Source organism: Puma concolor, chromosome D3 (genome assembly GCF_028749965.1).
Source record: "Puma concolor isolate L17-30 chromosome D3, mPumCon1.1.hap2, whole genome shotgun sequence".
NCBI lineage: Eukaryota > Metazoa > Chordata > Mammalia > Carnivora > Felidae > Puma > Puma concolor.
The window spans coordinates 71,476,613-71,492,712 of NC_141678.1; positions in this window are offsets into that span (position 1 = coordinate 71,476,613).

Here is a 16,100-nt window from a genome sequence, read left to right on the forward strand (position 1 = left end):
GGGGAAAGGCGTGAATCTTCATGGGGAGGCCACAGGATGGGTTGTGGAAGTGCCACAGCTGGGGGTGACCCTGGCAGGGGGCAGGTGTGTTTTCCAGCTTCTTTAGTTGTGAGAACAAAGTGTAGTAGTCAGTAGTGGCTCAGTACACAGGTTTGAACCTCAGAGTTGGGTTGACCATGTGACTTTGGACAGGTGGTAAGGCCTCTTGGAGGCTTTGTTTGCTTGTGTGTAGTGGGCATATGGTACAGACTCCAGAGCTGGGCAAATTAAGATGATGCAGACAGAATGCTTAGGATTCTAGCAGCTAGAAAATTTTCAGCAGATAGTAGCTCTTAATTTTTAACTCCTTGACACTAGAGAGTCAAATATAGTGTTGTTGGCTCCCTTTCTAAGTGTCTTTAAAATTAACTGGGATTAATACAATCCTACATTTCTAAAATAATAGAGAATTTGAGGGATTAACAGAAATCATTTTATCTTAGAACTCATGAGCTAGTTTGCTTTCTTTCTTCTTTCATTTCCCTCACTCCTCTTCCCCTACCTTCTTCATAATATAACTGAAATCATAATAGAAGTGCAATTCACACAGCTAATATTTATGGTGTCCATGTTAAAGTGTTTTTTTTTTTAAACTTAATACATTTGTTCTCACATAAGTTCTAGGGGATAATATCATTATTATCCCCATTTTAATATTAGAGGTAATGTGATCTGTCCCAAGCCAAACTTTTCATAAATGGTGAATCCCATTGTTAGATATTGAGAGTGAGATACCATATTAGTCTTCTTGGGACACTGTAACAAATTACTATTAGGTAGGTGGCTTAAAACAACAAATAATTTGTTTTTCACATTTCTTGGAGGCTAGCATTCTGACATTAGGATGTTGGCAGAGTTGATTCCTCCTAGAGGTTGAGGGAGAATCTGTTCCATGTCTTCATTCTAGCTTTTCATAGTTGCTGGCAATCTTTGGTGTTCCTTGGCTTGTGGATGTATCACTTCAGTCTCTGTCTTCGAATGGTGTTTGTCTCTGTGGGTGTGTCTTCTGTGTTTCTGTGTCTGAATTTCCCACTCCTTCCTCTTGCAGAAATACCAGTCATTAGATTTAGGGTCCACTATAATCCAGCATGGCCTCATTGTAACTAATTGTATCTGCAGAGACTTTATTTCTAAATAAGAGCACCTTTTGAGGTTCCAGGTGGATATGAATTGGGGGAGGGCGCTGATCAATCTTACAGATTTGGAAACAGTTCTCAGTAGAACATGAGACACAGGCATTTAAATAAATATTAGTGCAAAGTTTAATCAGTATGTTAGAGAATGAGGATGGCAAGGAGGGGATTCTGGACAGAGACCACAGCTGGAGCTAAGAGCTGCTGTGTCCTAAACAGTTCTTGTTGAGTTGTTGAGTTGCAAAGTGAATACCAGATGCCTTTTGAGAAATGGAGGTCCTTACATATTTACCAAAGGAGTAGAAGATAGTAGAGCCACTGAGTATTTCAGAGGTTGTCAATGACTTGGCTTATAAATCACGGAGAGGTCACCTTCTTTGATTTTGTTCATTTATTCATAAGCTGGGTGGAGTCAGGAAGAAAGGAGATTAAGTGAGCTCAACTGGTATACCCAGAGGAGAGGTGAGGGAGGAATAGATAGGGAGGGTTGGAAAGGACAGGTTGCCACATGAAGATGCTGGGGTTTGTACTTAGCCTTCTTGAATAAGAACATAATTTGATCTTTTAAAATTGAACTCTTAAAACAGAGATTGGTAGCAGCTGTCTGTTGGAATGGAAAGCATATGATGCAAGCCCAAACAAGAATCTTATATAAAGGTAAAACTCTACCAAAATATCACCTTAAGAAGGATGTTTGAAACTAATAGGCCAAGAATAACTGCAGCATTTTATAGGTTCTGTGGCAGTAAAACCTTAATGAGTGAAGAGCCTGAGTTCATGGATGGGGGAATTGCAAGTCCGATTCCTACTCCATTATTGGACCAGAAACTGAGGGAGTAAGCTGGATACAGGCAGCCTTTATGGAGGAATGTAGTGCCAAGCCAAAAATTTAAGCCTGGGGGAAGAGCACAAATAATTCAGTGGATCCTAAGTAATCTGAGAGAGCAGGGACTGTGTCTGCCATGGTCATTGCTGTGTCCCTCATGCCAGAGAGCATCAGAATTTAGCAACTTCTGAGAAGGTTTTAAGCATAAGGGAAAAAGGACAATTCAGAGATTCTTGCACAGCCTGGGGCAGGAAAGGGCAGAGATGGTTAGTGTGCAGATGGGCCTCTACCACTGGTGGGTTTAAAGATGTTGTTCATCCGGACCTAAATTTCTAATCAGAATGCCCACATCCGCCTGGTGTGTTGTGACTAGGTGCTGGTCTAGCTTACCCTTGCTGGTGGTGGCTGGCCGTGGCACAATTGCATAATTGCTCCATTTGCCTTGTTCTTAGCATGTAGTCCTGTCTGTACTCAACACTCTCAGATGCCAACCCTGCTATTCTTTTTCCTGACTGCATGTTACCTTTGGATTAGAGTCACGGTTTCTTTTCTCACTGGAGGTTTGTCTCCCTCTATTCTGATCCAGCCATGCATATCTAGAGCCTTGAACCCACTCACAAGGGGTCCAACACCTGAGCAGTGTCTTTACCTGGGTATCGCTGAACTCAGGAGTGTGACTTAGATAAGGATTGGAGAACAGTGGGAAACCAAACTAGGTCCATGTAGTAGAGAACTAGACAAAGGAGCCAGTTCTTGAAGGAAAAGAAGAGGAAGCTACCGAGTTTTGGAGACATTTGAACACAGTCTTGATTAGTGGCAGTTTCTGTTCACTGTCTCCTTCATGTTGAAATAATGAGAGATCAAACAATCCCCAAAGTATAACCCTCGAAAGCACCGTAGGCCCCAAGTTTTATGAAAAATAGGACCACTTCATTGCATTTCATTAACGCATTCATTGAATTAAGTCTCTGCCACATGCAGTGTGCTGGGCTTCACATAGGCAAATATAGAGAGGACCTGGAGTTGCTGTTCCTTCTGCCCCACAGAATTTAATAGGTTGTGGGACTCATGAGCTCGTTACACTTAAACAAAATACAAGGCAAAAAAAAAAAAAAAATGGAAAGAGTGACAGAGACCATACCAAGTAGAGGGTTCCAAACTTGAATTTGAAACCCAATTGCATTATGCCTTCCCTACCCAGTTGACCTAAAGTGCAGATTGGGCAGGGAAGCAGTTTCTATTGTCTAGAATTCTAGATCAAACCTGCCTTTGGCCTGGCCTGGTTGTGTAGTTGGCAGTGGAATTGCCTGCCTGCACCTCCAGACAACTGCTCTTCAAACTTACCCAAGTGATTGGCAGAATCCTGCAGTTGGCTATTCTGTAATTAACCCTGCTGACAGCTCCCTAGGTCGTTCTCTGGGCAGGTGGCTTCCTCAACAGCAACTCAACAGGATATCCTCTGCTCCACTCCCTTTGAGTGCAGGAGGTTCTATTTATAAGCTGATCTGTCCCTGAGGGAGATTTCTTCCATCCAAAAGCAAGGAGGGATAAGGGCCTTGTGCAGATTTTTAATCACTGAAACCACAAAATGAGAGGGGCAGGGACTCGTTAACTTGCCTAATTTGCCCCCTGGGGTCCATCCAGAGTGTTATCTTTGGTACAATTGTCCATTTGCTTGCTGAGCCCCAAGAGTTTAAACTCCAGAGCTCTGTCTCCAATGTTTCTTCCTGCCTGTTTACTTTCCCCTTTGGCCCTCTTGGCATTTAATTCATTTCTATAGCACATGGTGAGTATCTCTTATTTGCTGAGCACTTTGGAAGGTGAACTAAGACACAGTGCTTGGTCTCAGATTGTTCACATTATTTGGCCTGAAGTAGACCTTTCTTTCTCTTTCCTTCTGGCACTCTTGGCAGATATTTGGAAGAGCAGGAAAAATTGCTTCCAGTAACCACCTCCACTCCCCAAACTCTGTAGATTTTTATTATAGTATTTGTATATGCATATTTTTAATAAACTATAAATATGTAAGAAAATCTAGCTTTGGAGTCAGAAATTTCATGTCAAGTTATAGATTAGGTAGGTTATCTCTGTGACCTTGACCTCTTTGATTCTCATTTCCCTTAAGTATAAAATTATAGGGCTGGTCTGAGGATTAAACTAAAATAGCACAAGGCAGCAGCAAGACAGGTCCTCAGGAGATGCCTGTTCCCCATTATTTCCTCTCTGTCCTCCTAGAGAGGGATGACATTTTGTCCATTTTTTTTTTTTTTTTTGCCTTTCACTAACTGTCTGAGCTTTACACATGAAAGGTGCAGAGTAAAAAAGTTCTTGTTGATGAAAACAAATGAGTAAATCGAATGAATGAATGGCAGTCTATCACCTCTTTTCAGAGGCAAGGCAAAAGGGGGAGTGAGTATAGTGGGATTTGGGAAGATGGGCAGAAGGCAGATATAAAAGAAGGCTTTTCAATGTGGAGTCTTGAAGGACATCAGTTCACCTAAGCTTGAGAGGTAATGAACCCAGGAGAAAGATGTATGGGGTGGTGAGTTAGTGCTGTCTGTCTGGCTACAGGAGGACCATTTTTTTAGAGCCTTTTGGGACAAGATCTGTTGAATAGTGAAGCAGGCAGTTTGTGTGACCTTGGGCCATTGTCTAGGGGCTCAGCTCTTTTTGGATACTCAGTAGATGCCTAGTCTTTTCTACTTGTAAGCCTCACTGTTCCTTTTTCACACTGATCCCTTCTTGCAGTCCAGTCCAAAGGAACACCTACCCAGGGCCCTGCACTTGAGAGCTCCACATGTAACCACATTTTTGTTTTAAAGATCCTTTATTTCCTCTGTCATTCAAGATCCTGCATGACCTGTAATTTTAAACATCTATTCTTTAATGATCACTGTTTAGGTCCCAGGGGGAAAGTTCCTTCACCTCCTCATATCCTATCTTCAGAACAAGGTGACTACAAAGGAGTATTGGAAGGCTTATCGGCCGTGATGTGGTTGGTGTCCTAGATTCTGTTTTGGCATGCAGGAAGGATTTGAGCAGTGGTGCTTAGGTAAGAGGAAAGACAGATTAATTTGTCAAATCTTTCCTCTCAGCATGAATGCAATAAATTCTTGCATAATGAACCGTCATTTCCCAGGAGTGCCACGTGTCCATTTTCTTCTCTTCATGTTCTTCTAATCTGTAGATCTAGATGTACTCCAGGATTACACAATATCCTTTGCAGTTACACATGAAAAAGGAACACTTTGCAATATTGAATCATTTATATTTTGAAGTTATTTTAAAGTAGACTTAGATATGCGCATGAAGCATGATACTGATTCTTTAATCCATGGGCTTAGGTACAGCTTTACGGGATAGTGAAAATTGTGACAGGTCACAATGAGCTTTAAAAATCTAATATTTTTGCCATGTTTTTATCCCTGTGAGCCATACAGTATTTAAACATGGTAGGTATGATTCAGCATTTCTGAATCCTAACTATTGCTTTAAAATTGGTAATTCCAGTTACCAAGTGCAAGAGCAGAGTTAGTACTTGTGTGACCCTGAGAGTAAATGCCTCCTTATATTTTGCATTCTGGGTGCTTTATTTGCCTCACCCCAGTCCAACCCTGCCTTAAAGGACTAGCTACTAAATAGTTCCTTTTTTTGTGGGCCATACAGTCTCATCACAACTATTCAACTCTGCCACTGTAGCACAAAAGCACCCATAGACAATATATAAATGAATAGTCTTGGCTGTGTTCAACAAAATTTTATTTACAGAAGCAGGCAACTGACTTGACCCATGGGTCACAGGCTTCACTTACTTTTCATGTCATCCAGAGTCACTATGGTTTCTTCCTCAAATATTTTTCTAAAACCCATGTAGATGGACCTGTGATCTGCTTGAACATGGTTGTGCTAGAGGAAAGGAAAGGGTTTTTTATTGGACTTAGCAATTAAGTGCTCAGAGCAAGAAGGGACATATTATTTCAGCTCACAATTTATTGGCTAGAATTAGTCCTAGATCCTTACCCTCAGAAGTCATCACTGTGATAAGGGTTCAAATTGGGTGTACAGAGGAGAAAGAGGGAAAATCTAATTAATGAGTTTAGGGAAGGATTTTTTTTTTTTTTTAAATTTTTTTTTTTCAACGTTTTTTATTTATTTTTGGGACAGAGAGAGACAGAGCATGAACGGGGGAGGGGCAGAGAGAGAGGGAGACACAGAATCGGAAACAGGCTCTAGGCTCCAAGCCATCAGCCCAGAGCCTGACGCGGGGCTCAAACTCACGGACCGCGAGATCGTGACCTGGCTGAAGTCGGACGCTTAACCGACTGCGCCACCCAGGCGCCCCTAGGGAAGGATTTATACAAGGATTTATACAAGTTACATTTGTTCAGGGCTTCCAAGCATAGATATGTTTCCAAAATCTACTTTGAAATTATTATAAACATTAGGATTTATTTGGTATATATGTTTCAATTAGAGTTAGTATGGGATACATACCATACCAACTCTAATATGTACGTATTTATATACATGTGTATATATTCCCATGTTTTTATTACAAATTATATGTCTAAATCTTATGTAGTTTACTTTTTTTTTTTTTTTTGCAGATAGCATATGGTTGGGTGCTACATTTTTATTCATTGTGAAATTCTGTTTTAACTCTGTTTAAACATTTAAACTTACCGACATGGATGATAGATAATCTTGCCAGTTGTTTATCCCACCTGCTTTTTTTTGTTTGTTGTTTTTCTGCAGGCTTTTGGATTTTTAAAAATAATTCTTTATTTTTCAATATTAGCCTGTCTATGCCTGTTTCAAAATTTTTTGTGGTTTCTCTCAGGTGGATAGTATATGTCTTTAATAACAACCTATTTTCAAATATTACACCATTTTACAAGTAGTACAATAACCTTAAATTATTGTACTTCTAATTGCCCACTTAATTTTTGCTATTCCTGTCATATACATCATTTTTATATATTCTATGTACCCAAAGTCCAATGTGACTGTGTTTTTCCAGAGTTAATTATCTCTTACAGTGATTAAAAATAAGAAAAATGGGTCTTTTATATTAAGTTGCTTTTGAAATACTTACAATAATTATTTTTTTAATAGATCCCTGTTTCTGTAATATAGGTCTCCTGGTATTGAATTCCCTAAAATTTTGTTTGTCTGAAAGGAGTTCATTTGTATTTGGAAGATAGTTTCCTTTAGTTTGGTACTATTTCAGCACCCTGAGAAAGTTGCTGTATTGTCTTATAGCTTGCATAGATTTTGACAAAAAGTCTGCCGTATTTCTTTTTCTGCTTCAAACGCTTTTGACTGCCTTTAAAAATTTATTTTTATTTTTGGTTTTTCGTAGTTTGAATATGAAAAATTTTAAAGTTTTTTTGATATTCTGGGTTTTGGTTCTCTGTGATTCTAAAAAATGTTTAGCTATGATTCCTTCAAATACTTTTTTAAAATTTTCTTTCACATCTCTTGGAATTCCAAACACACATCTGGTATTGCCCCTCACTATATTCTGTTTTACCCCCACACTGTGTTTTCTCTTTGCTTTTTGGTTTTTAGTTTAGTATCTATTGACCTTCAAGTTCACTGACCATTTTCTTGGCTGTTTTGAGTCCACTGATGAGTCTGTGGAAGACATTCTTAATATTTGTTATCATGGCTTATTATGCCTACCATTTTGTTTTACTCTTTATTATAGTTTCTGTTAAAAATTTTTCCATTTATTCATGCATGTTATTTACCTTTTCCACTAACATACTCATGATATTTAATTAATCTTTTAAATTTTATTTCTGGTAGTTCCAACATATGGATCATATGTGATTCTGCTTTAAAATTTTTTTTATTTATTTATTTTTGAGAGAGCATGAGTGGGGGTCGGGGAGGGGCAGATAGGGAGACCCAAAATCCAAAGCAGGCTCCAGGCTCTGGGTTGTCAGCACAGAGCCTGACACGGGGCTTGAACTCATGAACTGTGAGATCAAGACCTGAGCCAAAGTTGGACACTTAAACAACTGAGCTACACAGGTACTCCTGTGATTCTGATTTTTTGAAAAAATTTCTGTAGATAATGGCCTGGTTGTAGTTGTTTTTCATACGTCTTGTTATTTTTGAGTGACTGTGAGATATTTTATGTGTAATGGTAGTGACTGAGGTAAGAATATGTATGCTTTATACTGGGCACATCACTTAATTTCCTAGGCTGCCATTGTGGGGTGTTGACTAAATTTAGTCAGTAGTTGAGCTGGATTTGGGTTTTCTAGTTCATATGCTCGCCTTCAGTGTGCCATTGACTTCAGATTTCTCAGTCCTTTGTATGTAGGATGGAGTCTAGTTTGCTGGAGGCTTTTCTTCAGTGTTCCTGATTGACACTCCAGTTTTGGCCTCCCTGTACTCTCTTTCCTCATAAACAGTCTCTTGCTCTATGCTCCTGATTTTCCTGTGGTAGTAGACTTGTTAGCCTGATGGTTAGGGCCAGAGGTCTTCTTGGTTATCCAGGTCCACCCTTAGCCTCAATCATGCCCAGTGTGTCTGGGTCTCAGGAGTAGGCCTTTTTCATGATCCTGTCTTTCCCCAAGAAGTAGAAGACCAATGGTCTGAACCCAGGATGATTTATTACCTGCTTTCTGTTCTTTCTTCTATACTTGCAGCTGTAAGCCTTCTTCAGCTGTACCCCGGGGCCACAGTATGATACCCTTACCCCAGGAGCTTAAAGCTTTTGTTTCTGAAGGGAAAAGAGTGCAAGCAAGGCTTTTGTGACCTTCTCATACCTGTGCTGGTTTCCTCCCTGAGGATTACACTGCTAAGATTTTCTGATTTACAGTCTTGCCTCCATTTTTTTTTAATGAGCCCCCAGTAGAGGTGTGTGGAGAAAAGCCCGAGAATGAGTGACAACCCACTTAGTGTTTGTAGCTACCCCAAACCAGGCTTTCCATGCCTTCATGCTCTCCACATTCCTATAACAATTCACTAAAAAAATTAATCAAATTCTTTATCTATCCACTTGTATGCTGGCCTCCTCTTCCTCTTATGCTTTGCCCCAGACTTTACTGACTTTGTCTGACTTTACTAACTGCTTGCCCTGAAATACAAGCTCTCTGGGCTCAAGAAAATTTATAATCTTTATAGATTAGATGGTAGTTTATTATAGTGGGAATAATGTTCTTCCTGACTTTATATATCCTGGTCTGAAGTCTGTTTGGAATGACATCTATTCCCTGGGGATTGTATTCTGTTTCACACACTTTGGACAATATTGATGGAGAAGAAGATCGTTTTCTACGGCTTCACTACCATATCTAGTTTATAACAAGAAACTCAGACATAATTATGCTGTGAACTTCTGTAAAATTACTTTGTAAGATTATTTCTAAGCACATTTGAATACAAAAGCCTTTTTCTTAGAAGTTTGAAGACTTAGGTCATGATCCTGTTTGTGCCACTTTCTAGCTTAGTGATCTTTGAACAAGTTACTGGACCTTCCTCCCCCCCCCCCGCCCCCAACTTCCTGTCTGTAAAATAAGGATGTTGAACTAGTGATTTTTGTGGTCCACAATCTACTCTGAGATCAGTGATGCTGTATTAATCTGTTAGCTGCATAATTGTGGTACAGGTATTACTCTCATTTAACAAACAATTCAAGAAGGAACTATGTTCTTCAGTAATGAATTCTAAGTACAAGCAGAGTATTGAGTTGTATAGTTTGAACTTATTCTTGAAAGAGAATGAGGTTAGGCCAAAACAGGGAAGAGGTGGTATATTTTCAGCATATAGAATTATAATCCAAAGTTTCATTGTTTCAGTCTCTTGTACAAGTTCTAATTCAACCATTGTTAAATACGTCACATGCCACTGAGTGTGTAATTCAAATTATTGTAGTCATTTTGTGCATGTGTGTGTTGAAGGAGGGAGGGGTAGGGAAAGAGGGATAGAATCACAGAGCTATTAAAGAGTTGTGGATTAGGTACATGTGGGACTCTAGAGAGTTGGAATAAGATGTGAGGTCTCTGAAATTTAATGGCAGTGTTCTTTTATTGGTAGTGCTCCCTATGTGCAAGTTGCTATACCCACTACTAAGTTGTCTTAAAGAATCCTAGCCCTCGGGCTCAAGCACCTCTTAAAGGTTAGAGTACATGTTCTCTAAAGCCATCTTTAAAAGAATGTTTATTAATTTTAGAGAGAGGCAGAGAGAGAAAGAGAGAATCCCACTGACAGTGTAGAGCCCAATGCTGGGTTAAAACTAACGAACCGTGAGATCATGATCTGAGCTGGAATCAAGAGTTGGATGCTTAACTGACTGAGCCACCCAGGCACCTATCTAAAAGCCATCTTTATTGTAGGGTGGAAATCTAACACAAAAACCAATCTACTTGTTTGGGATCATATTTCATAGAATATAGACCTTAAAATGTAGTTCTTTTATCTAATGGCTATGAGTAAGAGATCATCTTACTAGCTACATAAAAATGTGTGTATGTGTACCTCTCAATCTATCCAAATCCATTCCATCCTTCAAGATAAAATTCAATATTTATTCAGTAAAGCTTTCTTGACCAATTTTAGTTCCATTTTTGAACTCCTATAATGCTTATATGTTACCCAAGTGGTGTAATTTGGTAAATTAGCATAAAGTAATAAGAAATTTTTCATATTTCTACCATTTACAGCCACAGAAAATGAGTGTTAGTAACATAAGGAGCACTCGGTAAGCACATTTTTAAAGCTTACTTTTATTGAGTTTTTTTTAACATTCTGAAAAACAATATCTTTGTTACATTTTTAAATATTTCTTGACCAATGACTCTATTCTTAGTCTTTTTCTAGACATTGGGAAACTAAATGAAATATGCTAGTCCAATGTCTCTAAGGAGCTCAAGACGTAAATAAAAACATTCAAATGATGATATATACTATGAAGAAAATAAAGGAGGGTGAGAGGTCTAGACATGACTGGAGAGAGATGTCTTATTTTATACAAGGAAGTCTCTGAATAAGTGACATTTGAGCAGGAAGCTGATGAAAATAAAAGAGCAAACCATGAAGATCTCTGGAAGATAGTTCCCATGGTAATATTGTACAATTGTGCATGTAATATATGATAAAATAATGTATTGAATTCATGAATATTAATGGATTAGATAAGGTTGAGGTTATTGTGCTATCTGTTTGCTCTTGATTAGGGATATGAGATAATTTGTGGTGATGAAACTCATTGTCCTGGCTTCAGAAACCAGAGACAATAGACATGGAGAATTCGTTTCTTACTGATTTATTAATACCACTCTCAGTGAAGCAAGTCGCTTCTTTCAGAAGGTGGGGTTGAGAGGTAAAAGCTAGCTCTTGCCACATTGAATTCAAATGGAAAAAGTAGTAGAGAGAAAATGGCACAGACCCAGAGAGTGAGTGAGGTGGGTAGTGTCATAGTGGAAAGTAAAGTAAGCAGAAGACTTGCATTAAAGCCCCCCAAACCAGAAAACAGATTGAAACACAGACAGTGGGCTCAAAGGTATGACAGCCAATTTACTGGGAGAACAAGGATTCAAGGTTGTGAGGGTTCTAGGTTAATGCAGTTGAAAAGAACTGATCAGGATGGGGACAATAAAATCAAAGGCAAAGCCAGACCTCGCTCTCCTTGACCCAAGGACTGTCAGTTACTGGGCCAGTTCCCTGAATGAGGAGAGATTTTGCCTAGCTTAATTGCAGATACAGCAATACAACCACATTTAGCTATGAATGTTTTATGTTCATATTGCCATTTCTTTAAGGAAATAGTAGCTTCACAGTTAAGAGCACTGTCTCTGGAGTCTGACTGTGTGGGTTAAAAGCCTGGCTTTGCTCCATCTAGTTATGTGGCCATGGCAAATTACTCTCTCTCTGTGCCTCAGTTTCCCCATCTGTAAAATAGGAGATGTGTGCTATTATGATCCTAAGGTTATAATGATGTTTAATTAAAATATACTTTTGTGGGTCCAATTCTGGAGTCTCTATCCTATTCCATTGGTCTGTGTGTCTGTCACTCCTCATCAGGGAAATACAAGTCAAAACCACACTGAGATACCACCTCACGCCAGTCACAGTGGCTAAAATGAACAAATCAGGAGACTATAGATCATGGAGAGAAGAGAATGTGGAGAAACAGGAACCCTCTTGCACTGTTGGTGGGAATGCAAACTGGTGCAGACGTTCTGGAAAACGGTGTGGAGGTTCCTCAAAAAATTAAAAATAGATCTACCCTGTGACCCAGCAATAGCACTGCTAGGAATTTACCCAAGGGATACAGGAATGCTGATGCATAGGGGCACTTGTACCCCAATGTTTATAGCAGCACTTTCAACAATAGCCAAATTATGGAAAGAGCCTAAACGTCCATCAACTGATGAACGGATAGAGAAATTATGGTTTATATACACAATGGAATACTACGTGGCAATGAGAATGAAATCTGGCCTTTTGTAGCAATGTGGATAGAACTGGAGAGTGTTATGCTAAGTGAAATAAGTCATACAGAGAAAGACAGATACCATATGTTTTCACTCTTATGTGGATCCTGAGAAACTTAACAGAAGACCATGGGGGAGGGAAAGGGGAAAAAAAAAGTTACAGAGAAGGAAGGAGGCAAACCATTAGAGACTCTTAAAAACTGCGAATAAACTGAGGGTTGATGGGGGTGGGGTGGGAGGGAGGGGAAAGTGGGTGATGGGCATTGAGGAGGGCACCTGTTGGGATGGAGCACTAGGTGTTATATGGAAACCAATTTGACAATAAATTTTGTAAAAAAAAAATACAAATATTTTTGAAAAAGAAAAAAATTACAAAGTTAATAAAAAATAAAGCATTTAGATAGTACTGGAATTATTTATATTAATCTCTTTTGATTATGTTCCAACTTAGTAAGCTTAGCATGATAGTGGTTAACATGACACCTGAGAATGTGTGAACCTTGCTATCTTTGTTCACTACCTTCACTTCTAAGCTGAGAATGACAACTTGCCTAACTTTACCTGTATGTTACTACTGGCCTCACAGGACTGAGGTATAATGTTTTCTTTAAATTAAAAGAGGGATGACTACAACTGCACAACTGTAATTTCACCATTGATTACTAAAGTATGTCAGCAGTCAAAAGCTACCTGAAACTTGGAGTGACAAAGGTGTTACTAAAAATAGCTTTATCTGGAGAGGTACTATGTCTATTTTGATTGCTGGCAGCTCAGCATCAGGTTCAGTATAGAAGCTCAGTAAAAAATTTGTTAAAAGAATGAATACATGTGTATTTTTGCCAGAGTACCAAAACTTAGAAACTCAAGAGTCACCTTTAACAAAAGCTATATATGGCTCCACCAGTGTCAAAATGACCTTCAGATCCAGATTTAATATCATAAGACTGAACCCATCACGTTTAGATCAAGAAAAGCTGTAATGCCCAAGTGTGATCACCTGGCTTTGATGATGAACCTTATTTACCACACTTGAATTGTTTTAATTAAATGGACATTTTTATGAAAGTAAATTGCCCCTCAGATGAATTGGTCTCCTGGTGGGTTATTGAAATAAATGTGTTTTAGGCAGTGAAAGACCTCTTCTAAACTAGATCTCAGGTGGAATTCAAACACTGGGAATGAGGGTACACACTTCCCAAAGAGCAGTTGAAAACTGAAGGTGAGAACACTCCTTTGGATGTGTGATTTCTAGAATGTTTAAGAGGTTAGTCCTGTTACTGTCACACCTTCCATTGCATCTCTGAGAAGAATAAATGAAAAGGTGTGAATTAAGAGTGAATGAGTGCGGTCCGGGAGTTCGAGCCCCGCGTCGGGCTCTGGGCTGATGGCTCAGAGCCTGGAGCCTGTTTCCGATTCTGTGTCTCCCTCTCTCTCTGCCCCTCCCCCGTTCATGCTCTGTCTCTCTCTGTCCCAAAAATAAAATAAATAAACGTTGAAAAAAAAAAATTTTTAAAAAAGGGGCGCCTGGGTGGCGCAGTCGGTTAAGCGGCCGACTTCAGCCAGGTCACGATCTCGCGGTCCGGGAGTTCGAGCCCCGCGTCGGGCTCTGGGCTGATGGCTCAGAGCCTGGAGCCTGTTTCCGATTCTGTGTCTCCCTCTCTCTCTGCCCCTCCCCCGTTCATGCTCTGTCTCTCTCTGTCCCAAAAATAAAATAAATAAACGTTGAAAAAAAGAGTGAATGAGTGAATCACTGCAAAGCTCAAACTCTGGTTGTCTTGAGACAGTATTTGTAAATGTTGATGAATTGAACTTTTTTTTTTTTTTGGTGGGTTCATTATCCAGTTGGAATTATAGTTTAAAATTCATCCTATGCATTGAGAATGAAGGATTTTACATCGTTTGGTTTCCTGTTTCATGATATAAATGATTTATGAATGAAGTCTCTGTGTTCAGTCATATTGGCTCCTGGCAGGTTGGTGGTCTGACCGATTCTCAGGAATTAGATGATCAATTCAGTTTTGTGGATTCTGATGACCAGATTACTTAGACAATAAAGGATCAGGCGAAATAGAAATTATCACTTGGCATCAACTAATAAGACAATTAAAAGTGGAATTGACCTCAAAATGCTTAGTATTGTGCCCAGTATAGGAAAGGATATAAAAGTTATTAACTAGAGCAGTGGTTCTCGAACTTTGAGTGCATCAGACTTACCTGGAGGGCTTTGTTGAGGCACATTGTTGGGCTCATCCTCAGAGTGTCTGACTCTGTAGGTTTGGGTAGGGATGGGGAATTTTTATTTCTAACAAGTTCCCAGATGCTGCTGTGGGTTCAGAGATACACTAAAACGTAATGTATTATTGGGGCTATGTCAGATGGTTCTGAGAGTCTATTTTGCACAATACATGGGGAAGCAGTGGCTGGACCTCAGGGAGGAACCTATGTTGGATTTCAGTACCATTCACTAGTAATGCCAAATAAAACCACAAATTGAGGAGACCTTGCCTGTGTAATTTCTGCTGCTTCACATTTCTTGTGAGGAATATTCAGAGAGATGAAGCAGATTAATTAAGATGCTAATTGTTGCCACAATTTCCGAGCAGATTAACACCATACAAGGTTTCTGTTTAATTAAATGGTGTTTGTTCCTGCTTGCAAAACTGTGTTTGTACAAAGGTGCAGAGTCCAAAAGGACTGAAAAGTTAATTGCTTCAGTTTTCCAAGGCCTTGTCATCTGATCCCAGGACTAGGACACAGGACAAACCCAATGCATATAAGACTGTACACATATGTAAAAGATTATGATTATGATTAATATTATTAATTATAATATAATATATATTATATAAGAGCTTTAAATTATTAGCTGCAAATGGAACACAGGTCAAGAATTTTATGATGGAAAGTGATAGGAAATGTTTATCCCAGATATCGATAGTTCTCCAGCCATGGCCGAGTGCTTCCACAAGCACCTATGATATTTAAAAACAATAGATATTCCAGGCTCTCAATCCTGTGGTCTGATTCAGAGTGTATGGAATGGTCCTGGAAATTTGAATCTTCTTGAGCATTTCACCCAGTTATTTGGTTTCATAGCCATATTAGGAAAATACTAATCAAAATATGTACACACAGTCTGAGTCTTGATTTTGGCTCTGTTCCTGATCTCATGATTGAGATTGAGCGCTTGAGTGCTCAAGATTCTCTCTCTCCTTCTCCCTCTGCCCGTCCCCTGTTCATGTATGCTTTCTCTTCCTAAGTAAATAAATATTTAAAAATATGTGCACACAACACTTATGCATTGAAAGGGTGGAAAAGACTTGTAGACTAGTCATCATTGTCTAGCAGTCACAATGTGATAAAAGAAATATTTGCCAGACATATGCAGTGAACAGCAACACTCTGAAACAATGCATTCTTGGTGCCATGTTGGGTACTACTGAGGGTCTGTTGTGGGTGATGGTACAATATCTCAGAGGCAGATTCTTGAGCAGTGGGTGACAAATTCATATCCTAGATATGACAATCAAAACATAGTTGATTGGTGATCTTTAACCTTTTCTGCAGCATGGCATTTCAGGAAAGTTACTAGGCTTAGAGCCTTTTGGGTAGGAATTCTTGTATATTCACAGTGCCTAGGAGAGTGTCTAA